Source organism: Grus americana, chromosome 6 (genome assembly GCF_028858705.1).
Source record: "Grus americana isolate bGruAme1 chromosome 6, bGruAme1.mat, whole genome shotgun sequence".
In the NCBI taxonomy this organism is placed as follows: Eukaryota; Metazoa; Chordata; class Aves; order Gruiformes; family Gruidae; genus Grus; species Grus americana.
In genome coordinates this window covers 23,905,321-23,932,603 of record NC_072857.1, presented here as the reverse complement: position 1 = coordinate 23,932,603, position 27,283 = coordinate 23,905,321, and the positions used below count along the sequence as shown (strand labels likewise).

General features: G+C 37.2%; 1 long non-coding RNA gene across 1 annotated transcript; it reads left to right on the top strand.

Annotated features, from left to right (window-relative positions):
* The first annotated feature begins 117 nt into the window (after positions 1 to 117).
* LOC129208241 (uncharacterized) lies at positions 118 to 26,323 on the top strand. Its single transcript, XR_008577737.1, has 5 exons — positions 118 to 240; positions 4,745 to 4,856; positions 17,681 to 17,823; positions 23,046 to 23,134; positions 26,233 to 26,323. It is a non-coding gene; the product is annotated as an uncharacterized LOC129208241 (long non-coding RNA).
* The last annotated feature ends 960 nt before the right edge of the window (positions 26,324 to 27,283 follow it).

Below are 27,283 nucleotides of genomic sequence, written 5' to 3'. Positions count from 1 at the left end.
AGTGTATGTGAATATGTCTAAATATGTATATACTTACACATTCGTTTATAGCGGTATGGTTGGTGACTCCAGCAGTTTCCTGTGAAGTGTTGGCAGTGAGCAGACCTTCATTTATTTGCAGAGGAGATTCCATCATCTGTACATTGCACGGACCTGGTATTCACAATCCCCTATCAGCTTTATGCATTACTGACCTCCACAGGCATTTTGGGGGAAGGCACAGCAGGAAGAGAGACGAAGGTCAGTACAGAAAGTGTTATTCCGTTCACAGGCAAGTAACGTGTTTAACTGTTGTCTTACGCTATTTTTGCATATAAGACTTGGTTGCTCTTCCTAGGAAAATTATCTGTCCATAAGAATTTGTTTCTTATTTCAATCTAAGGGTCAGTGATAAGGAGCACTGTCAAGTTCCATTGGGTCCATGTCACACTATACCTCAAAGTCCAAGTAGAGCTATGATCACGTCAAAGTTTTCTGGGTGCCACTATGTCCAGATCAAGACACAATTGTGTGTGTTATTCTTGCTCATTGGTTCATGCAAAGTAGGTTTGTGTGTATGAAACCCAGGTTTGCAGGTGTGATGAAATGTGAGTTGAATCCCTTCCTGCCCCCTTCCAACAGCCGGGTTTAATATATTTACTTCATGTCTTGTATAGAATTTATAATAATTAAGCAAAGTGTTGGGATACTTGTTAACACATTTCTCTTTGCCTCTTGAATACAAAAAGGCTCTGCCTCACCTTATCTAAAGGACATTAACACTTCTAAAAGTAAAGTGAGGGGAGTCAATATTTCCTTCAGCATTCAGATTAAGATTATAGGAACCACAGGAAATCCTTGGAGCAGAGTGGGATGTTTGAGTTTGAATAGACATCCAGTGAGGGTTTGAATGTGTAAAATTCTTTGAATATCTAAAATGCAATAGTGTGTTAGCTGGGTAATAGAAAAAAATAGAACAGATCTCAAATCTTAGTGAATTTCTGTATACTTCTGTAACTGCAAATACATTACTTTCTAAGTTTTACAATTTTCTAATGTTAAGGGTGACTTCAATGGTGACTGGGGGTCAGCAGGTGTAGAACCCAGCTTCTCACGACAATGGGCACTGGGCAGCAATTCTGCGGAGTCGCAGGCGGTAGCATTGACCAGAGGCATCTTGATATAAAGTAGTATCCTGGAGAGGTGACTTGACCTCTGAAGAATTCCCACAAATTTGTAAATGTATGATTTGAACTGTAGCTCATTTATGCTAACACTGACTTAAAGCACAAAAATCTCACGGGAAGGATAAATCTTTGAAATTCAGTTTTCAGGGCAGAATTGATTGTTTTGAGTGGACAAACTGAGGAAACCGGGTTAATGCTCTGAATATGCTTGTCATCCACAAACCTTGTAGCATCTTTTGAAGGAATAAATACAATCAGTGCCTGTATGATAGTGTGAACCTAGTTAAGCAAGCTTTAGATAAGCTCTTAGGTGTTTGTAGCCATAGAAACATGGCTTATCAGCAGCAAAGTAATACAGACATAAGCTATTATAGATTAAAAAAAAAGTGTAGATTTTTGAGGGTTGTGCAGGAAAACAAGGCTTTAAGTGACTGGAGAGCATTTGGTTTTGAAGGCATGCTACTACCGTGTGTTGCCACAGGAAAGGGTCTGGCTTGATTCCCAGGCTCGGAGCTCAGTTCTTGAATGGACAGGATCAGGAAACACCACAGAGGTACGGATAAATAGAACAGGCTTGGACACAGAACAGGCTCTGGGTGTGCCGCATGCTTAGCACATATGCAGAGTGAATGGTTGAGGAAGGAACTTTGAAATATGCAGTTCGGGTTTTTGTTCAAGTATTCTCAACTTACGAACTCTGTTCTCAAGTAGTCTAAGAAACAATCTGAAATTATTCTGTCTGTGAACTGCACAATATTACAAGCTTAGACTTCAGACTTAGTTTAACTCACCTTGCAAAATAAGCACTAGTAGTTTATTATCATAACCTTTCTTTGGATGGAAATGCATTAGTGGTGTCTGCACGAATAAGCAATGAAGAGTAGTGAGAAGAAAAAGCCTCACACAGTACCGTGTGCACCCACAGTGTCATACTGTCTGCCTCAATTTGTACCTTTTCAGTATCTGACAGTGAATGATAACATTATTGCAATGGTATTTACTGGCACTGCTGGAGTATGGGATCTGTCATTTTTTTCCATTCTGAATTGTTGTGTATGGCTGTAAAAAGTGCCTGAGGCTGAAATGTGTTTCAGAGGTCGTCAAGGAGGAAACAAAGTGGGTTTTTTTCAATTTTTTTATGAAATTTGGCAAATCAATTTGAAGTTGGAGAAATTCCAAACCTAAATGCACGTTATTATGGATTCAGATGGATAACGTGGTTCCTGGTGAGGATAAGTTTCTCATAGTGTCTTTCAGGAAATTATACAACTGTCTCCCGCTTTCCTCTGTTTTCTTTAGCCTAAAGAAAGGAGGCTTCAAAATGGCCATTTAATAATCCCCTAGAAGAATAACCTTTGCAGCAGTCCTATTTTATAACGTAAGAACTATGAAAACCTGGCCTTGGATGGATTATAACAGAATCCTGTCTATTGACTTATAGTTTATGATTAAGTCACTAATCTGGCTTCCAGCTTCATGTGTATTTGTTTGGAATGACAGGAGTCCCTTTCAGTGGTCATCATGGATTTCTCTTTTCACCAGCTTTTCCTCAGAGGTAATTGCAGCTGTACACAAACCATTCAGTCTCCAGGAGAGGACAAAATTTATTTTAATGTCCACGAGTGCACAGTTACCTCGGAGGTGAAGGTATTGTTGTAGAAGAATAGGAAAAGCTCCCTCTGTTCTGATGAAACAGTGTGCCTGACAAGATTAGGAAGCAAGCGATCTTCCTGATTTTTATTTATTTATTTAATGAACAAACCATTGTTCAGTTTGTTTAAATACAAGTTGATCTAAGCTTGAATTAATTTTATCAACAAAACCCAAATCTTTTGTAAAGCTTATTTCTAAATACATTCTATTAGTTTTAGTACCCTGTACCATAATGATTTTGCCATTGCAACAGAATTGCAGTGACAGTACATGGGAATATTGCAGCTAATTGGTTTTGGTTAATGAGAATTTGGGATACTTGAGATTTACTTGAAGTTTTGAATTCAATGAATCCTTAGTTCCAAAGCAAAACCATATGTTTCTGAATGTCAGGTGGACTTTTACATTCTAATCCACTGATTTACATGTGGGAGATATTTATTGTACTTATACTTCTTGTTCAGGTGTCCAGTATGGTTGTTTTCACAGTGGAGTAATTTCTCAGGAATAAAGTCACTTTATATTGGTGTAGACTACCTACACAGTAAGTTTACTTAAAGTAGCAGTATTGCAACACTGTTTACTGAATACGTATTCCAGGTGATTTTTCCAGAGAAGATGTTCAAGCGAGAGCTTTGTTTTCTGCATTAATATTTCCAGATGAGCAATTCCATTAAAAGATCCAATTTTATTTGGAATCATTGCTTATACTAAAGCAGGGAAATCATGTATACTTTTGCTTTCAGTTTCCCTGAGTATCAAACATCTACCTTAATTGAATTTTCTTTGAGGTTCTTGAGACAAATTCACCCCCAAAGAAAGAAGGAATGCATTTTATGACTGTAAGAGTTTGAAATTTAGTTCATTCTTTTTTGTCACTTTCAGTGCTCTCATCAATTAATGCTACTGCAAAGGCATTGTATAGGAAGTGAACTGGTTCATAGTTCTGGAATACTTTTGAAACGTGTTTTAAACTTTGAAAACAAACATGAAGCTTAGGCAGGACTCTTTCCCTATAACAGAGTCCTAACACAAAGAACAAAGCATCTAAAACCCTATAGCAAACAGAATTCTAGCACAAAGAGCAAAGAATATAAATCCTCTTAGATTAAATTTCAGCATAAGTAGGTTTCAAATTTTGAAACTGATATTGTTGCATTTGTATACCATACATATTTATAAATATTCACCTGCTGATGAGTTGGAAACCTTCCTTCCATTTTCAGTTGCCTCAGGCTTTGCTTAGAATGTTGTAGGAGCTGTTTGTTTATTTTTAAAATTTTATAGACAAGTATTAAAGATTGGATGAAACTCCATGGAAACAAATAAATGTTGAACACATGGAGATGGAGCTCAGAAGATTTGCAAATGTGATCATTTCCCTAATGAACGGTGTTTTGCTACTTGAAATAATCTCTCCTGTTCTGAGTACTCTGCATTATGTAGGAGCCTGTAGCTCGTTAAATTCCCTTCATTAGAGGGTTTTTGAACTCAAAGGAGTTAAAAAATTAGGGAAACAAGTATTACAGAATTGAACTCACAAATCTCAAAGTACTTCTGAAAATATCTTTCTGAGTTGATTTTTTTTCTTCGATAAGCAGCAAATTACCCATCTGACTTTCATGTGAGATTCAGAAGTCAAACTCCAAGATGCATTCACCAGCCTGCTTGCTTCTTCATGGCTTCTGTCCTTTTATTCACAACTGTCTGCTGCATAAGAAATGAAGACCTGTTAAAGCACTATGGACCTAGGGTGTGTGTTGCTTTCAAATTAATGGTTAAGTGTCTGAAAACAGCTGAAGTTTAACAAATGAAACCTTCCTATAATTCAGAACCCAGCAATTATCAACGCAATAGTCTTTATGTTCTAGCTTTGCAGAATTTGGGGTACCTTTATTCCTGACTTGTTTGTGCCTTATTTCTAGGGCAAAGTTTGTCAGGAATGGTGAATAACAGTTGGAGGACTTCTTCATTCTTGAGCTGCAAGATAAACAGAAAAGTGGAGCTAAAGCAGTGGGAGAAACTACAGCAGCAAAGGTAGATACAGGCAATGGTGAATGTTAACTAACTCCTCATTAGGCTTTAAAGGCTACTTCAGCCTTTCCAGTACATCACAGAAACCTGTGGAGATCAAACAAATCTGGAAAGTTATGAGTCTTTCTTGGACACTATTGGATAGGTGCTACTCTGCTGAAAATCTCAGAGACCCTAGAAGATGATGTGGTAGGGGTTTATTTCCTTGTTGTTCTAAATTTTTTAAGAAAATATGCATATTTTCTTTTTCATGCGTGCTGTTGGAAAAGGTAAAGCCAAATGGTAAAATGTCTTCCTCTGTTTCCTAATGTTACTGAGCAAAGTATGCTAAATATTGTATGTATGGACAGAAGTGTCTTTCCACTGATTTCAGATGACTGTAGCTCAGGTCTTAAGGTTTATTGCTTTTATAAGATTTGAACTGTCTTCACTTTGCTTTGAATTTGATCCCGGTTCAGTTCCAAGGATGGCTTATAGGAATGTGAGATGATCTGGGCACGTGGCAGTAATCCCGAATCTGCTAGATGCCTCTGTACTCATACACAATTTTTAAAACTGAACTATTAAAAAAAGGTGTTTTGGAAATGTGAACGATCAGGGAGTGAAAGAACTGCTAAACATAGAAGAAACAAATGTAGAAGGTAATAATCCTTACCCATCAACTAGTCTCAGTAATTTCAGAAACTCAGCATCATATTGTCTAGTCTACGCTTGTCAGCTCTACTACCTGCAATCCAAAACAAACATTTCAATTTATGTATGTAGGTCCAAAATTTAATGTGTTTAAATGTTATATATATAGGATAATATTAAAATTGGTTGCTGATTTTACTTTTAATATCATAGATTCAGCTAGAAAACACTCTAATTTTTTTCTGTAGTGGGTTGTATTACTGTTAGCTGCAGTTTCTTCAGGATTCTTTGTCTACTCTCCCCAGACCAGATCCACAGGCAACTCTTGTCTTTCTACCTATAAATTCTACATTTTATTATTATTAAAAAAAAAAGTATTGCTTTTTTTTCTCTCCTCTTCTTTCTCTTTCTTGGTCACATCAAGAACCTCTGGCTGGGGTGGTAAAGAGAAGATAAAAATATAAGATAATAAATAGTATGGAACTGTTTCAAAAAGAGAAGTTCTAAGTGGTTAGATTTTCATGTGTTAATTATGAGCCTCCTGTTCCAGATTATTCTCATTCAGATTAGCAGGCTAACTGATTGTTAAATGGTCGTAGAGAACAAGGCTTACCTAGTAAGTGGTGAAAGCTAAATATCAGCAGTGAACAGGTGGCAAAAATATTTGCTCACTTATTAATTTCATTTGCTTTGCCTATGTTAGAGTCCCCTAGTAGTTACTCTCTGCAAATATTTAGCTATATTAACTTCTGGAGAAAGGTGCTTGCTGAAAGAACACTAAACAAATATTTAGCATATTATAAACAGTCATTATGTTTCTCTGTTAGAGAGTCATGTGTTCTTCTGCCAAAAAAGTAAGCTAAACTCAGAAATAATGAACATGGGGGGTTGATGAATAGATAAAAAAAATCAATTTAGGTTGGGCCACAATGAAATCTTTGTTTTTCATATTAGGATGAAAATTTCACTTTGATTTAGGGCACAAGGATCAGGTCACTGGGTATTTAAATATTTTATACAGCATGGAGCAACATCAAAGCGGAATTTAAGAATGTCTCGGTAGTCAGGGCACTTTCCAAAGGCTGATGAGACAATGGCTGAGATCTCCTTAGGGGAGAAAACTGAATGGGAGTCTATCATATGATTTTCTTTGAATGCAACTTTTTGAGCCCTAAGTGTTTGAACAGAAACTATCTATTGATTTTTACACAAACTCTTTATAGGTTTTGGTTTCCACAGGAAAAGCTTTCCTACTATATATTTCAATATCTCTTAATATTTCAAAATATAAGAAATATATTTACTTACCCTCATAAGAGCTCCTGTGGATAGGAAAGTGCTATTATCTCTATTTTACAGCTGAGAACCAAGAAGTTCTGTGATTCATCAAAGGTCACCTGCAGAACTTTTGTGAGAGAACAAATCTCCTAAGTCCTGGGCCAGAGCTCTTAATGTTGGACTAGCCTTTCTTGGAAACAAGCACTTCATTTCTAATTACAAGTCTTCTGTCACCATGCAATGAGTTAATTTCAAATCCTGTAGATAATCTTAGTATCTTATCAAGGCAATGTAATTCTCAGGAAACGTCTTATTTAGAAATTGACAGAGCAAGAACGTTTTACAGAAATGGCCGGTACTGTGGTTTAAAATAATATGAATCCATCTGGAGAAAATATGTCCTTACTGGTGAACCATTTACCAACAGAATGATTTGGTTATATATATGTACTTCAGACATGCAGTAGAAAGACAGAAGCAACTATTTCTTATTTTGAAGATGGGCCAGCTGTGCATATGTGCTCAAGTGGTTTAACTTATTTGTATTTCAGCAAAATGGGAATTGTTCTAGTTCCCAGAGCTGTTTTGCAGATTAGTACTTAAGGTTTATGCACACTCTGGAAACACAGATGACCTTAAAACAATGGAAATACTTTCAATTTTACAGCATCTTTCCTCTGATGATCTCAAGTAAGATTGTATAGAGAGATTGCGGTATAGGAAATAGAATGACTTGGCTCTGTTCATTTTGTTTGGTTTTGGTTTCATTTGTCATTACCCTCAGATTGATTTGGTTCCTTCAATAACAACTAATATTTCTAACTATTTCTAGCACTACAACTGTAGTATCTCTAAAAATAGTTCTAAAAAGTGCTATCCTAATTTTCCTTACTTGGGCTTTACCAGAAGGACTCTGCAATCCCTGTGGAAGCTGGGAGTCTCTTCCATGATGCTGCTTCCTCCCTGCAGTAGTCTTACTGAAAATCATTTCTGAGGGAAATTGTTCAAAGCAGGGAAACTTTTCATCCCAGATTATTGTGTTTTTAATTGCTGTGCTTAGCCAAATGAAAATTATTCTAACTGCAGCTTTCCTCACAATCTGTTGATAGATATTGAAATACTGCAGTTATTTGACAATGTTACCCAAAATTTGACGAGAATAAGAATCTGCCAGTACAAACAGCAGTTATAGATACTTTTCAAAGCCCTGTGCTTTTTGAAGAACAGGTCAGATTACAGAATGGTATATTTCCTTGTCTAACGTTCTGCTGAATTAGAAAGGTAGGAAGCAAATAATTCTAGAAACCTTAGACTACCTGTCTGGACTACACTATCTGCTACTTCTAATAGGAGAAGCTCCATCAATCCTGAGGTCAGAGCTAATTAGACAGCTCATGAAGTGTAATTGTATGCAAAGGTGATGGGAAGAGAGTTTATTGAAGCTAGTTTAGTACTCTCAGAATGTAAAGACTCATCTTTCTAACTGAAAGTATCCTTATACACTGGAGATGAAATAACTCAGTAAGTTTGAGGAGCCAGCGTAACCAAATCCACCTAGGTTTAGGAGCCAGAACAAGTGTGTACTGAAGTTTAGGCAGAATTGTTTGACGTGCAGCCTAGGCTCCTGAGAGGAGCAGGAAGAGTTTGGGCAATCAAAAATAATTAGTCAAATGTCTTTTCCTGTTTAAAAAAAATTTTTAAAAAAATCATCATTAAGATTTTCTGTGGGAAAATGATACTTTGGGTAAACTTCCTGTCAGGATAAGTAAATCAAACCATGTAATGTTGGATCAAAAACAGCAGCCACTTTTGACTGAGTCATTACTGTGGACTGGCATGAGGCAGAGGTCCCAATGATCAGGTAGTGCTGCAGCTCATGCTGTTAGTGTCCCTGGGTCTATACTGGAAACTGTAGGTAGTTATTTTTATTTCCCACTCCCTCACAGTGAGACCTGTGTCTCTGCTGGACTGTATATCCCATGACATACCATAATATCTTTCTGTAGTTCAGCCACTGTCACCGATAACAGGACGTTCCACAATCACACAGCAATGTGCAATCTGAAATGTGAGCCATGGAGGATCAGAACTGAACTTAGGACAGTGCAGATGGATGCAGAGATTAATAATGACTCAAAAGTTAAAAGATTTGACTTTTTCAAGTGGCTATTTAACAAAAAAATATTTTGTTCTGCAAGAAGTTTTCTATTTTAACAATTAATTGCCATTCAGAAAAAACAGTATCAGACTATCCTACCACATGGAGATTTCATATTTCACCAACTCAAATTTGGTATAGAAAAGGAAAAAAGAATTAAGAAGAGGAGAAAACCCTTCTTTCTCCAGAAGAAGAAATTTGTATTCTTTGGGAGATCCTAGTTTCTGTTTCTCTTAAGCACCTGCTAACCTCCTTTCTTCCCTATTCTCATGTCTCGCCAGTGCACTCAAGTGTCTGATCTATAGGCTAGTTTAAGAGATTCCAAGAGGAAACCAAGAAAAATCTCACCTAATTTTCCTCCTGAACTTTCATTTCTGCCTCAGCAACTTTAGTTGCTCTCACACAGTGCTTGTACTTTTGTCTGAACCCAAGTAGCAGAGGGGACGGGGGGGATGTTGGGTAGGTTGGATTTTACTTTTTTCCCCCCACTATTTTTTACAGTAGGTGGCTAATGTAATGTCAGTAAAATTCAGATTGTCTGAGAGAATAATAAATATGAAGTCTTATCCACACACAACTGCAGGTCAGTCAGCTATAGTGTCATCTTTCCTATGCTGCTCAGCTAGTCATTTTGACCTTGGTGTGAATGGATCATTCACTCAAGTGATGAGAGTTAATTTAGTCTTCATAATAGCCCAGAGCTCAACCTTTTCAGAGCTGCGATTGTTTCAATGATGCCAAATTATATGCAATCACTGAGTAACATGAACAGTGATACACTGCTGTGTCTTTGGATGTAGGCCACCAAAATCATTCTTTTTATACTGGTAGGAAACACAGGCTGTAAATCCAGTCAGTGCTGTACATTGCAAAGTGTATAAACCATGTTACCATGTAAACAGTATACTGACAGAAAGTGAAGTTTAGGGATTTTTACCCCATTTTTTGTTCTATAGCTGTTTTCTCTTTTGAGGGAACTCGTTGAGTTCCAATCAAAGTGAAATCTCCATAAAATTCTTCCTCTCATATTCACAAACTTTTATATGTCTATTGTTAGAGCTTAAGGAGAGAGGCACGATTCCAGACAAGCATACCAAAAATGAGTTATTTTCATCGTGCTCTCTGCAAATTCATAGGATGTTCACGTGCCACTCTGCAAGGGTGGTGAAGAAAGCAAAACTATTGTCAGCAGTCTGACTTGCTGAGCCCACATCTGCACCTCTGCTAGATAATTTTATGGGCTAAAAAAAAAGCTGAAATCCCTTGTCATCATAACAGGACTAAAATGTGAAGTAGGACTTTTTAGTCAAAGGAGGCTGGGTGAAAAGAGCAGAACACAGAGGAGTTTATTACTAACGAACCTGTGTTCTAAGCAGGTAGATCACAGTGTATTTTACAAGATGGAGGTCTTCCACAGTGTAACTCAAAGCCTGGAGGTATAATGGAAGTTGGCCTGTCCTCCAGGGCACTGAAGTGCAGGCATCCGGCCTGCACAGGTTTCAGGTCTATATGGTTTGCTCTTTGCCGGGTTTGGCAAGACAGATCTTCAGAAGCATCATGACAGTCTGTGATGTTAATTATGCTTTGTAATGGTTTGCATACAAATTGCTTCTATATAATGTTAGAGAAAATAGTATTTACATTGGGTAGAATATTGGCTAATGCATTTAGAAGAAACTCTGTGCAACTTTCCAGCAAAAAAAAAAAAAAAAAAAAAAAAATTGAATGCCTTGATGGATATTGAGACTTGGGGAGCTGAGAATGTTGAAATTTCCTTCAGCAGTCTGGAAGAATGGTTGGAAAACATTTGAAAGACTGCAACCACAAGTAGGTATGTGAACCTGTTATAGACAAAATGTATAAAAAAGGTAATTTTAAGAGAAGACATAAGTCTTATGGTGTAAATAAAATCTGTGTCACCTTAGTGGTTTACAAAATTTAAATGCAAAATCTATTGATCTCTAGAAGACATTATACTACTTGCCACTGTATCAATCTACTAAGGATGTATGTGTTTAAAATCCTGTTTCTTGCATCAGTGCAAACTTTCCTCTGTTGGCAAAGATGGGATTCTGCATGAATCAGCTTTGCAAAATCAGGGCCTTAATATTTTTGGCAGGCTCTGTCAGAAAGATTAGTCTTGCAACCATTTAATAAGCAAATTTATGCTTATTGTTATATTAGTAGGAAGTGGACTTTATAAGAACAATTCTAGTGTTACCATCTCCCTCCCTCTCCCCCCCCCCCCCCAAACCCACCAACAAATACTTTATTGTTTTTGTTCGCAAGCATCACTGTTTCTTTTTTTTTTTTTTTTTTTTTAAAAAATAAGATGCCCAGATGCCTTGGAATAAATCTATTTGATAGTGCCTGCTAGTGGCTTCCAGGGCCATGAAGGCAGGCACTCTGGGACACCTTTTCAGTGTCACCATTCCCCTGAGGATAGGGAATTACATAGCAGTCTGATGAAGGAGGCTGTTCAGGGATCCTGCTTTTCATGTTTCTCTGACATAACAGAGACATCATGTCCAAGGCAATCAGGCCCAAATTAGTTTGTTGGGTCCCCCCCTCCCTGCCCTGCTATTCCTGTAGTAAACATGACATGTACTGTGACTGTTTTGGAAGCAGTGTTTGAAATTATACATGCCATAGTTTAAACATCTAGTAGTTTTACTGCATGTGCAGTTTCAGACTAGCATTCCAAGTGCAGTATCAGACTAGTATTTATCTGTTCTGAAATTAAGTTCTGGGCACCAGCTGAAAAGTGTATTTTTGTTATTAAGGAATCAAATTAAAATTGTAAGAAAACAACACCATTATTAGTTTGCAAAAGTTATTTGCTGTGATTAAAAGCACCAATAAATGTGTCTTAGTTCTATAACTGCTCCATTTAGCACTTGACATATAATAGTGTGGGGTTTTTTTCCCCACAGTGTAATATCTCCATTGAAATATAATTATTTTGCAGATTGCTCAACTGAATGCCCTTATAAACATGCTGTTAGGGGAACTCACCCCTGGTGATCATCAGAACATCATGACAATATGCACAATTGATGTACATGCGAGGGATGATGTAGCCACGCTTATAGCACAGAAGGTAATTTGTTGCAGAGCAATTACACTAATGCATTTTTAAAAGCATAAAATAAAGAATAATTTCATTTGTTGAAAAGATATTCTGGTGGCTTATGTATGGCAATGACAGAATATTTTGATTCAATCCATTTTTGTCCTTTTATATTTTTTGCTTTAGAGTTAGATAATTACATTTACCAGTTAAAGAATTACCATTTAAAAATATATAGATATTTTGTCCAAATGTTTAAAGACATCCATTAAAAACGTGTGCTGTAATGTGACAGCAGGTTTCTCATTAATTTGCCTTCAATTACTGATCTGTTCACAATTAATATAAAACCTCACATTTATTGCAGATAGCTTGAGAGTTTAATACATACAAAATATAAAACAGCAATTGTGTTATGTTTCCAGACAGCTTCTGTTTTTGTTTTTTTTTTTTTATTAAATAGGTTTTATTTCTCTATCAATTTCTGAGGTGGAGTCTGTACTGTTAACTCTTTCCATGCCTGACTTCAGCACTGCCGGGACCTATTTATAGTAATTTGCTAGTCCATCTTCAGACCGTGACCACTCAGACAGGAAGGAGGTGGCGAGAGGCACCATGCAATGTCTGCTCCCTTATGCATCGTTAGGCAGGTGAGAGATAGCTGTTGTGTCTTCCACTCCTCCTGTCTGCAACCAGCTGCAGGCAAGGGATGGTTCTGACCTCCAAAGGGGGCATGGAGCCCCCAGTTTGAATAGGCAGCTTCATTCCAGGTTCAGACACCTAGGGCTTTACTGTTTATTCATGAGGAATAACAAGGGAGAAGAGAAAAACTGTGTAGACATGAATTGTATCTGTGTGTAGTGTATATCTACAAATCCATTCTCTATAGCCTGTCATCCTTCTACATGTTGTATTTTAACATGTTTACTCATAGTAAAATTCACCTTTTGGCAACACATGGCTGCCAAGGGCAAGGATTGCCCCGCCTCCCCCCATTTCCAAACACCCCCCCATCCCCATGATGATAAAGAGTTCAGTACAATAACGCTTTACTTTATTATAAATAATATTTTTGCTGTAGGCCAGACACACAGTATTGAGGTTTCTCAGAAATCTAGTCTTTACATAAATGACCTAAATAAATGCTGCAAGAGGTAGTCCACAGTAAACTCATGAAAGTAAAAATTATTATACTTGAAAGAATAAAGTAGAAAAAAGGCACTGTAAATTATTGTAGTGTGCCATGAAACCTCCTTGCCCAGGACAATGGTCTCTCAGCCTTGTTAACTGGTATTCTGTAAAACTGGAAAAAAAACCCAACCCCAACAAAATCAAAACAACAACAAAACCCCCTCAATACTCTTACAGTTGCTGAACAAAATCCATTCTACTGAGCATAATCACTTTGTTGTGGTGTGATGCATAATAGCAGTTGCATCAAAAATTTGCAGCAATTTAAAATATTCTTTTCACTGAAATTGTTTATCCACATTGCCAAAGCCTTTAAGGAAGTACTGATGTTTTTCATATTGTCAGGAGCAGCTGTTTCTATCTGCTGTGGCTGTCTAACTGCTAACTAGGCAGATGGCACACAGTAGCTGAGGTGTGTCTGTTGTATACAGGACCAACTTTTCTGGCTTACAGGAAGCACAGCTGCCATGCTATTATGATGATGATGATCCTTATGTATTTCAGACATTGGAGGCCTTATATAGAGCTGCATGCTTTGAAGGGGTGATTAGGGTCTTTAGTACACTGACTAAGTACTTAAATAATCAAACTGACAAGCTGTGTGGAAATATGGAATCCCTATTAATTAGAATTTTGGGTAGGGATCAGGGTGGGGGGGGCTCTGTAAAAACCAAGTAAAATTATTTGCCACAGATACAACTATCAATATTTTATAGCATGCAAAGAGTATTTCAACAACTACTAGATACAAATAGGTTTATGAATAAATGTGTTTGACATCATTAACTCTGGTCACTTATTTATAGAACATGCTGAAGAAAATATTGGACAGTTAAAACTAGAGGAGGCCTCAGATTTTTTGCCTCAGTTGTCAGAAACTTGTTCCATAGAATATTTGAAACAGCAACACTTCTTTCCCCATGTCTTACTTGTAGTAATTAGTATATTAATATCTACTTTTTTCTTCCAAATAACTACTTCCTTGACATTCTTCTGTACTGGGATATAGCATAAGACAGCTGGAGGGGGTAGTAAGGTGTGGCTGGGGCTTAAGGAAGCAATGAAATGCTGACCAGATGCTGCATTTCCTGTTGATTTGAGGTGTTAGTTCATTAGACTACTAATCAAAACCATGTGCTCTGCTAACAAACCATTTCATCCCCTGAGTGCTGGAGCATGCACATGCTGTTCCCAACTAATTAGAACCTGCTCCAAGTCAATGAAAAGTCTCTTGTTGACATCCATAAGTGGTAGAAGAGGTTGTCTGAGAATGGGTGTCCTTATTGTTTGTGTCTTCACATATTTCAGCTAAAAATATTTTAGCCAGAAACATGAAATAACTGTATCTTGTTAGTGTTTCTATCATGTTAATATTAGCTTGAAGAGTTTCTGTTCCATAAACTATCATGGACTTTTTACAGAGTTTAAAAAAAAAAAAAAAAAAAAAACAGACCAAAAAAACCCTGGGGGCACAATCAGGTTGTTGTGCACAGGTGTCTGTGTTTCAGAAGCCCCATTGCTAGCCTTTGTTGTTTAAAGAAAGAGGTTGAGGTATTGAGCAGAAATGGAGATTGATTCATCACTTTAGCCCTAAGTTAAGAGTTGAAGCTACTTGAAATATTGAGTGAGCAACATTGCGTCAATAGTGCTTATGTTGCACTTTTGCTGTGTGTATAGCAAAAATGTCTGTCTCCAAAGCTCATAGCAAGGTTTGTTCTCCATGGCAGTAGAAACGACCTAATGAAACCATATTCTGCAGTACTTTCTTAATAGCTAGAACCCTAAAAGCATGAGTAAATGTAACATGAAATTAGAATTACAATTGTAAAACATGTTTGTTTCTTCATTATCTATAAATAGTTTCTGGTGAGCTTGAACAGGAAACTCCAGTGAGTAATTTTTTTTAAGGCTAGTCCTCTTACTTAATAGAGGAGGCAGCTTAATGCAATGCTATCACTTTCCAAAAATAATTTCATAATTTTAGAAATAGCTATAAGAACAATAACTTTCTTGCACATGATAAAAACAGCTAATGAGAAAAGACAGGGAAGTTTGGTCACTTAGATTTTACCAAATGGGTAGAGGGACATATGATCTATTATATCTTAGTAAAGCTCTGAGATCAATGCGTTGGTGTAGAAGAACAAACAAAGGAGGATGACTCATGGAGTGGAAGGCAGAAAGAGCATCGGGATTGATCAGGAAAGGACAAAAGAAATAGCCTGATTCCTCAGAAGCCAATGGAGGCAGACCTGCAAGCAAAGTACAAGGTGAGCAGTTTACAGCAATAACAAGAAATACCGAAGGGTTAGAGGATCATGTGGAGATGGTCACAGAAGAAAGCAGAAGTACTGCAGTGCTAACGGAAAAGGTTTTCAGAAAGTCACAGATATCAGAAAGCACATGGAAGACAATCACAAAGGTGAAGAAGATGAAGATCAAGGGCGGAGAAGAGGACTAATGAGCCTGGGAGATTTAGAGCAAGCAAGGAGAACCACTGGTGCCTGCTAGTGTGGGAGATGAAAGAACACAGATAGATAAATAGAAGTGATTTCTTCAAGCAGGTAAAAAATATCAGTAGGTAGGAAGTGAAGAATTCTGCCTTGATTGAGGCCAGAAAAACTTGGTGGGGCAAAATGAAAACAGAGAAATAGGTGAGAGTTCTTCAAGAGCATTTACATGTAGTAAGAAAAGAGGAGAAATTCCTACTTTATTATATTTGGAGGGAATGCTGGCATATGCTATTCCTGGGTAAGATGGCTTTGTGGTTGGAGAGTTGAGGAAACAGCACTATGTATTATGGAATTTTGGAAACACCTAATGAATGAAGGTGTGTGTGTGTGGTGGAATTTTCTCATGGAGCATCACAATCAAAATGATACTGTTCTTTCCGAGCCCATTTCTGCTTTCCCTTCTCTAACTTTGGTTCATATTTAATAACAACAACTGAATATGGACACATACTTAAAACTTTTTCATTTTACATGCATGAAATGTTTTGTAATTCTGTTTATGATATTCAATGCCCTTTTGTAGATCTTCAAAGTAAACTCTTACTCAGGTCAACTGCAAAATACAGAGAAAAACTACTAGTCTGAGATGACATCTGTCTAAGGCTTTGATCTGTACTCCTCCTTGTGCCATTTAAAAAAGGGAGGCTACTTGTGCACTAGCTAAAGTGAGAAAAATAAAAAGTCTGATAAAAGTATAATTTAACTGATAACAGACGTTTCCCATCTTCTGACTTGAGATGCTCTGCCATTCTAACCAAACACAAAGGTTCTACCTTTGCATTAATTTATTTGGATGATCTTAGCTCTACTAAAAATGTTACAAACCCTAATTACTGAAGGAAATATGATTCAGATCGTGCTCTTACCTATCCTGCAGTCAATACTTTTAAGTAAATCAAAACAAGGAGGCTTGATTTTTAATGGTTGTCACTCTATTTTGAGTATCGACTTCAAATGATATGAAGCAACAACCTCCTGCTGAAGTGGAATGTGGGAAGAAGGTAAAGATGTTTTTGAAGAAGCTCAGGTCTCCAAGTGGATGCAGAGCCATCAAGGCAAAAGTATCTATTTCTCTGCCAGAGATAACAGCAAAGGACCTTTATTTATTTATTTTTATTTTCTGTTGTTGGAGAGGTGATATACCAGATGATTAGGCACTTTTTTGCTCAGATACTTCTGTACTGTTAATCAATAGCTTCTCAAACAATCTCTCCTTTTATTCCTGTTTCAGATTCTCTTGTGGTGATAGGCTGAGGAGAGTCATTTTCACTCATACCTGATTGAATGAAGCCCCGTGGATAGTCTCTGCACTCACTTTGGGAGTTCAGAATTTTTAAAATGGAAATAACTTTTCAATATAGAGTCAGATCTTAAGTTGGTATCAGTAGGAACCATGCTGCATCAGGGATACTTAGATTCTTGCCTCAAATTTATGTTTATTAAGGAATCATGGTGGTTTGTTTAGGGTTTTTTTTAAATCTGTGATCATGTGAAAAATTAAATCTTGAAAAACACATGACAACTTTAAAGTGGTAAAGAATACTTATGGTGCTTTTTTGTTTTCACATATGAACCTATGTGTACCTTAAATTCACACTCTGCTTTTTGTTGTAATGAGGATGGAAAATGCCTGTATATGTGCCTGTGCTCATCAGTTCAGCAGGAAAAACCTCATTTCCATGACCCTCTCTTTTTCTTAAAGGCAATATTAAAGAAAATGGCAGATCAAAACAAACAGACATGATGTTAATCAGTGCATGACTAAGAGCTGAGTGGTGCAAGTGTGGCATGCTGACCTTAAGCTAGCAAAAAGTATTAGCCTATGTTCAGTTTTACACACCTAACTCTGGGAAATGACTTAGGGTAAAAAACCAAACCAAACAAAAAACCAAAACAAAACCACCAAAGCACAACAACAAACCCAACAAAAACCTGAGTAATTTTTATTATTATTATTATTATTATTTATTTTTATTTTTTTTAGGAAACCATCTATTTTGGCGTGAAGCCTGCTCTGGGAGTGGCTGCTGTGCTTTCTTTGGATTCAAACTGCTAGAGTGTGGAGTGCTTTTCCTCAGGAAGTCTTCACATTTCCTGCTGGGCCAGATGAGCCAGAAGATCAAAGGTGTCAGTTGCTCACCCTTCCCTAGTGATGCTTTGTCTTTCAGTAGTAATTTCTGTTTTGGTGGAACTTTGGTGGAACTTGAAGACGCATTAAGTACAATTAAGTGCTAGACTTCCCAAAGAATATATATTATGCTATTTTGGCTGAGGTCATATTTTTCAGTTGATCAAAGTAGTGTTCTCCAGAAACCTCTGAAATGTTGATGGTGCTTGTGTCACTCTTACTAGAGTAGCTCCAGAGAAAGTGAATTGTGTATCAATTATTTCACTCCTCACTACTGGTACATTATCAATCATAATTTTTACTCCAAATTTACCATCTAAAATAACAAACCATAGGAAAGAGTAGGCTGCGGCAGATAAATTATTTGTCTGGAGTCACAGGGACTAACATATCTCAATAGTTTTTGTCCTTTTTTTGCTATATTTCTCAAGCTAAGCAACCAGCAGAGTGAGACAGGAGCACACAGAATCCATGTGCTATATATGTATGAACATTTAGAATTTCCTCTTTTATCTTGATTTTATTTATGCAATGTTACAAGAGCTATATGAAGCCAATGAGGGCAGTGTTCAGGAAATATGTGATTGATATCCTTTGACAGTGAAGTCATAAAATTAGACTGTAGCAGTGCACTTTCCTCCATAAACCTGTCTTTTGAGATGAAAGAGTGCTATTCCACACTCATTAGAGAGACCTTCTTCACTTTCAAGTTACACTGTGCTCTAAAATTTTGTCAAAGTAAAAGGTAAGATGACCATAATAGGTAGATATTTTCTTTCTTCAAGTGCATTGTTTTATGTAACAGACATCACTAATAAGTCAGGTATATATTCCCCCCCCCCCCCCCCCCCGAATCAGTAGGCTGGCCCTGCAAATACCTGAGTATTTTGTTGAAGTCTGTGGTCAGCAGGAGGTAAGGAAGAAAATGTATGGGCAGAATAACTCACAGGTATGCATTTTTCAAGAGGTGGGCATTAGCTAGCATTTTTATATTAATTTTTATAAATCAACTGGAGAAAGAAGAACTTTATTCTACAACAGGAAAAAAACCTAAAGCACCCCTGGTACAAGCTGGCCAGGTGTCATTAGCACCAGAAGCAAAAGCAGATGAGTAATAAACTGCTACTTAAAAGTTGTACCCTGTTCATCCAAGGAACAACGTATGGCTGAGGTCACTACTACTGAAAATTTTGTCTTGACCGTAACAGACGTAAAGGTTCAACAGCCAGTCCAGGCTGGTAGCAGCAGGATGTTCCCACTAGTGGTTAAAGTCCCTACTTTGTAAGCAGTCACATTACAATTAGATTGGCAATAGGAGGGTCATTGACCATGGACTTGAGATCAAGGCAATTGCAAACACCTAAGAGAGTTAACAATGTAGTAACAATGTATGAGCAGCTGTTCCATAAGATCACCTTTCCTCTTTTGATATAGTTGGTATGTTTTCGCTTTTTTTTTTAATTGCCAAGTATATGTAAAAGTGCAGTAATTTTATCAGATGAACTATGAGTTCAAATCTATTAATGTTCCACTGAATACAAAGGAAGAAGAGAGCAAAGAGACTATTGTTCTGCTTCACAGTACAATGAGTAAGAGAATTTTGTCTTGCTCTGTACACTTGCAGTCTATATTGGTAGATTGTGCTTTGTTCTAAAGATTCTGATGCTGGTCTGTGTTAGAGAACAGATACATAGCTGCAGTTAGTCTAGTGCAGTATTTGCCTGTTTGGTATTTTCTAAGTTGTGAAAATCAGTTATTTGGAAAGCGTATGTAAGTCTTCAGTAGTTAGCTGTGTCATGTAACTTCAGTTCTGATTCATACTAAAGTGATAAAGACTGTTTCTGCAGGTATATGAAACATATACCAAATCTCACCATTTATCTGTGAGTTCTGTTGAAACATTGGTTTCAAACCAATGTTTGAAATGACCAAGAATCTAGGGTAATGTCTGGTAACTATGTTTTCAGCCGTTCTGAGTCAATAGACTACAAAGTAATGTATTTGACTAAGATTGTATAAAAATCTGGCAACCTGGTAGCAATTAATGAATTGTTAAAAAATATGACAGTATTGCAACCTGTGCAATCTTGCACTGAAATGATACTGCTTTTGGAAGGAGACAAAGTAGAAAGAAATTTTCATAAAATTTTCACTTGCAATGTTTTTGGAATTAAATATTTTCAACAGCCTGGTTTCCCTTAGCTGTAACGTTATTTAGTAATCTAGCAGTAAGCCTAGAATTCAGTGGGATCTGATGGCACAAAGAAACACAGGGAGAAACCTTTTCTGCTGAAGCTTATTTGGCTAGCGTTCACACGGTATCCCTGGCTTTATGCCACTGATGTTTTGTTCCATATTTCCTCAGATGAGTAGGCAGGGGCAAAAGGAGGAGTGCTTTATTCTCCAATGAAGAGATAGACAAGTTCTTTTGCTTAGGTCAATGGTAAAATCGTATCCTATGTACCTGAAGCTTTATGTCAGTTTAGAATAAGTGCACCTGAAAAGCAAAGTAGTCACACTTCCACGTGCTTATTTTGTTATGATCTGAAACAGGAGAGGCTGTTGTCAACACAGTCCTGAGTCATCTAAACCAGGTCCTTTTAACTGCTGATGGTCTGGTCCTCAGTATTAAAAATATTAAACTTTTTACTTGTAGTTTTATCTATTGTATTGCCAGAATGCCAATTGCAATGCTTTCATATTTCTTAATTAACAAGAATTTTTATCATATACAAAAGGCCTGGCTAACTGAATTTTGTAGTGATTACCAAACTGTAGGTATCAGGCTGACTCTGTCTTAATATCAGCAGCCTATGGAAAAGTCATGGAATAGTTATTAAAGTAGTGATTTGAAAGCAAGGGAAATGCTGATTCAGAACGAGCTATAGGTCAGACCAAAAGGACACCCTTCTGTCTTCAGTGTCCTGGAGCTGAATATTTAGAGGAAGTTAAAGAATTTACATACAGGATAGAACTTCTCCAGTTGTGGAAAATGTTGTCATTGGTTGTTGATAACTACGGAAACTCTGTAGCATCCCACAGGCATACAGTTTATATCATGAAGCATGAGGATTGATACTCCTTATGTGTTTATGACCTACCTAGAGCTGCTGCAAATGTGGCGTGCAGTCACAGAATGGGCTCCTGAGGATCTTCAGAAGTAAGTAGACAGTGCTATGCAATGAAGATATGACTATTACATATAATATATTGCAATATGCTAGACAAGTGGAACCGATCACAGGAGAGCACCATGATACACGCAGCAGGTGAAACTAAAGGGCACAAGACTGATGTCTTATATAAACACAAATAATTCAGAGACCAAAATGCAGGTAAAATTAATCACTGGCCCTGCCCTAGAGAGACCACATTCTTTGTTTTAAATTTAAAATCAGACTGAAATACATAAAGTGTGTCATTAGCAAAAGGAGAAATGTGGTGTTGTATACAATCCTGCCCTTGCCTGCTGATTTTTCTTTACATAATTAATTCAGGAACAGTCTGATTGATTAATTGTATACTCTTAATTTATATATCCACTGTTGCTGATGAGATTATGTATGTTGTATTACTGTAAGAAGGGAGTTGTATTGCTTCTGAATCTAAGACAATGCAACAATTGATTTCCTTATTTTACTGGGCTTGATGTAAGTCATTAAAACATTACAGCTGCTTTGAAAGATGATGATTCACCTTGTTTTACTAATTGTTTTCTTTTCAAAAATTCTTGAACAAAATTAAACAACCCTTTTGCTGGATTATTCTGTGTTTTTCTTAGCAGAGGAGATTAAAAGTAACTGTCATAAGTTGTGATATACAAAGTCTCACATCCATTAAATAAAAATGCAGATCTAGTTTAAGCAGAGAACATGTGGTCAGATATAAAAATAACAGTGAATAATTTTATGGTAAAGCATATAGCACTAGGAGTATATAAGAGACATAAGACACCACTAAATGAAGTGAGATGAAGGCAGAAAGACTATGGCCTTTTTCAGAGCTCCCCAGTACAAGAAAGACATGGAGATATTGGGGCAAGTCCAGTGAAGGACCATTGAGATGGTTAAAGAATGGGAGCATCCAACATACAAGGAGAGGCTGAGAGAGCTGGGACTGTTCAGCCTTGAGAAGAGCAGCCTCAGGGCAGATCTTTTCAATGTATACAAATACCTAATGGTAGGGAGTAAAGAAGATGGAGCCAGACTCTGCTCTGTGGTACCCAGTGACAGGATGACAGGCAATGAGCACAAATTGAAATAACGGAAATTCTACTTAAACATAAAAAAACCCCAAACTTATTTACTGTCAGAGAAGTCAAACCGTAGAACAAGTTGACCAGAAAGGTTGTAGAATCCCCAGGAGATACCACAACCCAAGAGGACATAGTCCTAGCAGCCCGCTCTAATTGATCCGCTTTGAGCCAGATGATCTTCAGAAGTCTCTTCCAACCTTAGCTGTTGTGTGATGTTATGCTTCTGTCTGTGATGTGTGGAGTTACTTCAGGTCTGATACATGAGATAGTGCCTTGCTCTTTATGAAAGTGGTGGACATCGTGAGTCCATTTGGTGGTTGGACTTGATTATCTTACGGGTCTTTTCCAACCTAAATGATTCTATGCTTCTGTCAAACTCTGGGGGATAGCCTTCTCCTAAAGGCAGGCTACTTCCCAATCTCTCTAGAATAGTGTGTTTCAAAAGTAAGTGCCTGAAAAGGCAGAATGGGAGCCCTCTTTTGAAGGTACACTTCTTACTTTCCACCTCACAGCGAACAAATAACTATAACTTTATCTGTCATTGATCAGAAAAGATGCAATGTGCTATTAGAGCTTTCCTGCTGATGGGTTTATCCTTCTAAAATATGTAGCAACAAAAGTACCTATAATATTTTCTGAAATCTTCGTGAATCAAATGAGCTATGTTTAGAAGACTCCACAAAAAAAGTCTATTGTGGTATTCTGGGCCCTCATCATTGCAGCTGGCTCTCTTTCTTTTTTACCATAGCTAATTTGAAGTATCTGTAAAGTTTTATGCCAAACCAGACAATAGGAATGCCTTTATGAACTCAGTTGCATCTCTGTAGATATGCTTTCTGTTGTGGTGCTTTAAGACACTGCAGGATGGTGTTTGGCCAAAGAATAAAGTTAAATCAGAAGTAAAGTGATTTTCCAGGCTTACTTTTGTGTTATCCTATGGCACAGTAATCTTTTTCTGATTTTTAGGTGAGACTACTGAATTGAAAATGGCAGATTTTCATAGCAGTAAATCCAGAAAAAAGAGGTCTTCCAGAAAATATCAAAGCTCTTTTTTGGTGGATATAAAAAACATTTTTCCCCTCTTTTTTTTCTGAATTATAGCATTAGGTCTTACAGTAAAGCTACCACTAATGAGAAATAGGTAAAGACTAGAGCTGAAGATCAAGAAATGGACATGAGGGCAGTTTGGTAGAAAGACTTGAGACGAGTAAGACTTTAAGATCTAATGGCATATTTCATTGCACAACAGATTACAGAAGACTGTGAGGGAGCTAACAATATGAAGAATTTGAGCTATGCGATACCATGTGGGAGAGGCAAATTCTTTCTTTAACTTAAAAAATACCTGGAAAGTTTCTTCTCCCTTGACTATCTGAAATATTTAGGAAAAAGATGGCATATAGTACTAAAGAATTACTATTTTATTAGAGGATTTTTTTCTGACTATTCCAAGAGAGGTTTACCACAAATTTTCTTGTGTATATATGCTAAATTCAGATTTTAATGCTTTTCTCTTTTTGTTGTATCATTATTCTAGAAAATCGCACAGACTTCCTTTTTGGAAAATTGGCTTAGTATAAAATCAGTCTTTTGTGCTTATCAAGTTCTGAGACATTTATGGTCTTTTTTAATTTAAGACAAGAAAATGTTTATTGATCTGTGAACTACTAATGTGGTTTTCTTAATCTTGTCTTTTTTATTGCTAGTATTAACAATTTGTTTACTGTACACTTTTAAGTCTGAAAGTGTCCAAATTTGAAGATTAATATCAAACATATCTTGTTAATTACTTTGATGTTGTCATTAAGCCACTGATGCTTTGATTGATCTTTGGATTAGGCACAAATTCTCGTAATCAACAACATAGTGAGAGGATGGTGGCAGTACAACTCTCTCTCACATGTTCATGTTTTCTTTCCACCCTGCAGAGCTTGTACAATGGTAATTTCAGACTTCTGTGTGAAGTAGTGTTGTACTTCAGAAGTGCTGCAAATTCAAGGCGATGTGAGAAAGTTAATCTGTCTCTACACATTGTATTGTATCTAAATGCATACTGGAGGAAAAAAATTAAACTTTCTGGTAATGCTGCTGCTAGGCAAGCATACTAAAGAATTCGGGGGGCAGGGCAGTATCCATTAGAAATGGACTATAGAGGATTCCCAGCATATTCAGTAGCAAGAATGTGAGAAATACTCTTGGCATTGTACTTGAATGCCAGCAGCAGTAAAAGAGAAAGCAGGCAAGTCATTAGTGTACACTCCTGTATGAGCTCAGGTCTTGATTATCTCTTTCCAGAGCCTTCAGAGAGCAGAGGAAAGATGACTGCTAAAAGACCTGTCCTTTCTTAGAAAGCTGGGGTGCATAATTATATAGGTTTACCTGGCCTTTTCCAAAGGGACAAATGGCACCACTTCTCCAGTCCCTCTCCTTACTAGTCTTTCTGTTCTTCCCCTTTTCCTTAACTATCAATTTTTTAAGTGCAACACTTTTAAAGTCCTTCCTGGCACAGAGAGTCAAGCATGTCTGTTTGTGTGAGGGGACTGGGTCGCCCTTGATTCCTGACGCTGGTAACTTCCTGAAGTTGCTGCGGAGGGCGAGAAGATTCCGCTCAGTTTCTCCCTTCCATACAAAAGTTCTCCTGGTCTCAGCGAAATGTGGTGTTCAATCCTGCCAGGCTGTACTTGGTTCAAACTTTGTGCTACGTTTTTCACCTGAGTGCTTAGGGCCAAATTCAAAGTATAATCAAATGCCTCTCCTTACTAAATCAAGCTGTCCCACTCACTGTAAGTTTGATTTTGATGTAAGGCCATTGGCCTTATGACTGCATGAGAGTGAGTTTCCTATGCATGTGGTGTTGCCTGATGCTCAGATGAGAACATCATGTCAGACATGTTTAATCATAACAGTGTTTATTCCTTTTACTCAGAATGTGCCCCCTTCATGACAAATGCATGTAAATGCTGAGATAAAAATAGCATTTGACAAGATAGTTGGGTATGTTAACTAATATTATTAACATATTAGTCAACTTATTCTGCTCAAAGTAATATGTGAATAGTAGATACAGATAAGATTAGCATAATTTTTTCAGTCCACATTTGTTCTGTGAGGTTTTTGATTACATTATTTTAATTAAGCAATAAGACATGACAAGCACAGGATTTCATGGTGAGTATAGCACTCCTCACAAGGTATTATGAAGCATGTGGCTGAAAGCTGAATGATTTTAACCATTCAAAATGGGCATTAATAATCACTCTAGACTGACTAGAGGGGCCTTTGGTTTCTTTAATGAAATAGATATTATTGAGTAAGGGAAACGTTTACTGGTCATAGTCAGGGCCAAGACTTTGCTCTCGACCAGTGAGAAAGCTCCAATTGTGTTCTAAGGCCTTCTGTGTTGTCTCTGGGATTGGTTTGCTCATGCCAGCAAACTTTTAACTTTTAAGTATATTCAGAGCACATCGTACTGTCTATGAAGGAAACCAAATGTCCTCTCTGGAATCGCATGTGTCACAAGTCAGAAATAATGAAGATAAATGAGATTATGGACCCAAAGAAAAGTACATATTTTCTAAATAATGCACTCCAGAGATTGGGAAAGTGAAAATGTTCCATTTCTTTGTACCTGTTCACTGGAAAAAAAAAAAGCAGCAAATTAAAAAAAAAACCCAAACCCAACCACAAAACAAACAAACAAAAACAAAACCAACCTTAAACCAGAAATGCTTTACGTATAACTTATTTTGTATCTGATTGCATCAGTCTTAAGATATAATGTAATAAAATGCTGGTGATAACAAATGTCTATTTATTTCACAGTCATTACATATTTCTTTTGCGCTTATAGGTGCAAACTAACTTGAATTTCGAAGGCCAGGGTCCCAAAGTAATTAAATGTCTTGGTTGTGATTGTGTTCCTGAAATGAAAGGACTGAAGTAAACCTGGAGCTTATAGAGCTGTGTTGGGTTTTGATATTACTTTGTGGACATTTAAATAGGGAAGAGCAGATGCTAATTTCTGGACCTTTGAGCATGCCACTGTCATAGCTCTGCTAAATCCTCACTGTTTCATAAAATGATGTTGTTCACTGTGTGATTTACTAGTCCTACCTATTTGTAATAATCATTTAACATTTTTTCTGAGTGCCAGAGAAAGCAAACCCAAGGAGCTCATGGTTGTTCAGCTTTAAAGCCACAACTAATGACTGGGAATGTCATCTACCATCAATCTCTTATGTTCTGTCACCATTGTGGAAAGTCACTCTGAGGTAAGAGAAACGTGATGTCCTCTCCTCCCTCCAAAATCAACCCCCTGGTAGGCATATAAGAATACCGTCTTTCCTCATTCTAGCAGCCTGGTCTGAATAACTAGATGGAAGAAAGCTTGAGATAGACCAATAGGTTCTGCAGAACTTTTTCCATGTAACAAGTCCTTTTTTTGTGTGTGTATATGTTATTATTTTAAATGTTCATGTTTTTTTAATTCAGGCCTGTTCAAGGTACAAGCAAAGTGATGAACTATATTGTTGCCCAACTGATTTGTTTATGTTGAATGTAAACTGTTTTAGGAGAATCTTCCAGATGTTCTAGAAGAACAGGTTAGACCTCAAGACTGGGATGGGGAAGGACCAAGTATTAGCTTGAAATTTCTTAGAGAGTCTGCATAGGACTAAAATATTAGAGAGCTGGCTTTGTCTCTTTTTTCCTTTTCCCCTTCCTTTCCCTCCCCTTCCTTTCCCTCCCCTTCCTTTCCCTCCCCTTCCTTTCCCTCCCCTTCCTTTCCCTCCCCTTCCTTTCCCTCCCCTTGAGGAGGAGGTCTCAACATCCCAAATTCTAGAATGTATAATGTCACCAGATACGACATGCTATGTGTGACAAAGGAGGGGACTGAACCAGAATCCCAAGGCCAAGTCTGAGAGATTGAAATCTCCTGTCTGAATGTAGGTGGAATGGAAAGAAGAAAGCGGTTATTCTCAGGATCCAAATGTGTATGCTTCAAGTGATAAAAAAACTTCAGGAGAATTACTGATTTCATCAATCTTATGCCATTCATTGGCATCTAAATCTTCAGAGTCCTGTTTGCAGAAAACTAAACTTTGAAACCAGTTTGTTTCTTGTATTAACCTTAGTAGTGAGTGTGAATGTGAATTTACTGTTTCTACATACTTAAAGGTAATACAAGTGTGATGAAATAGGGTTAA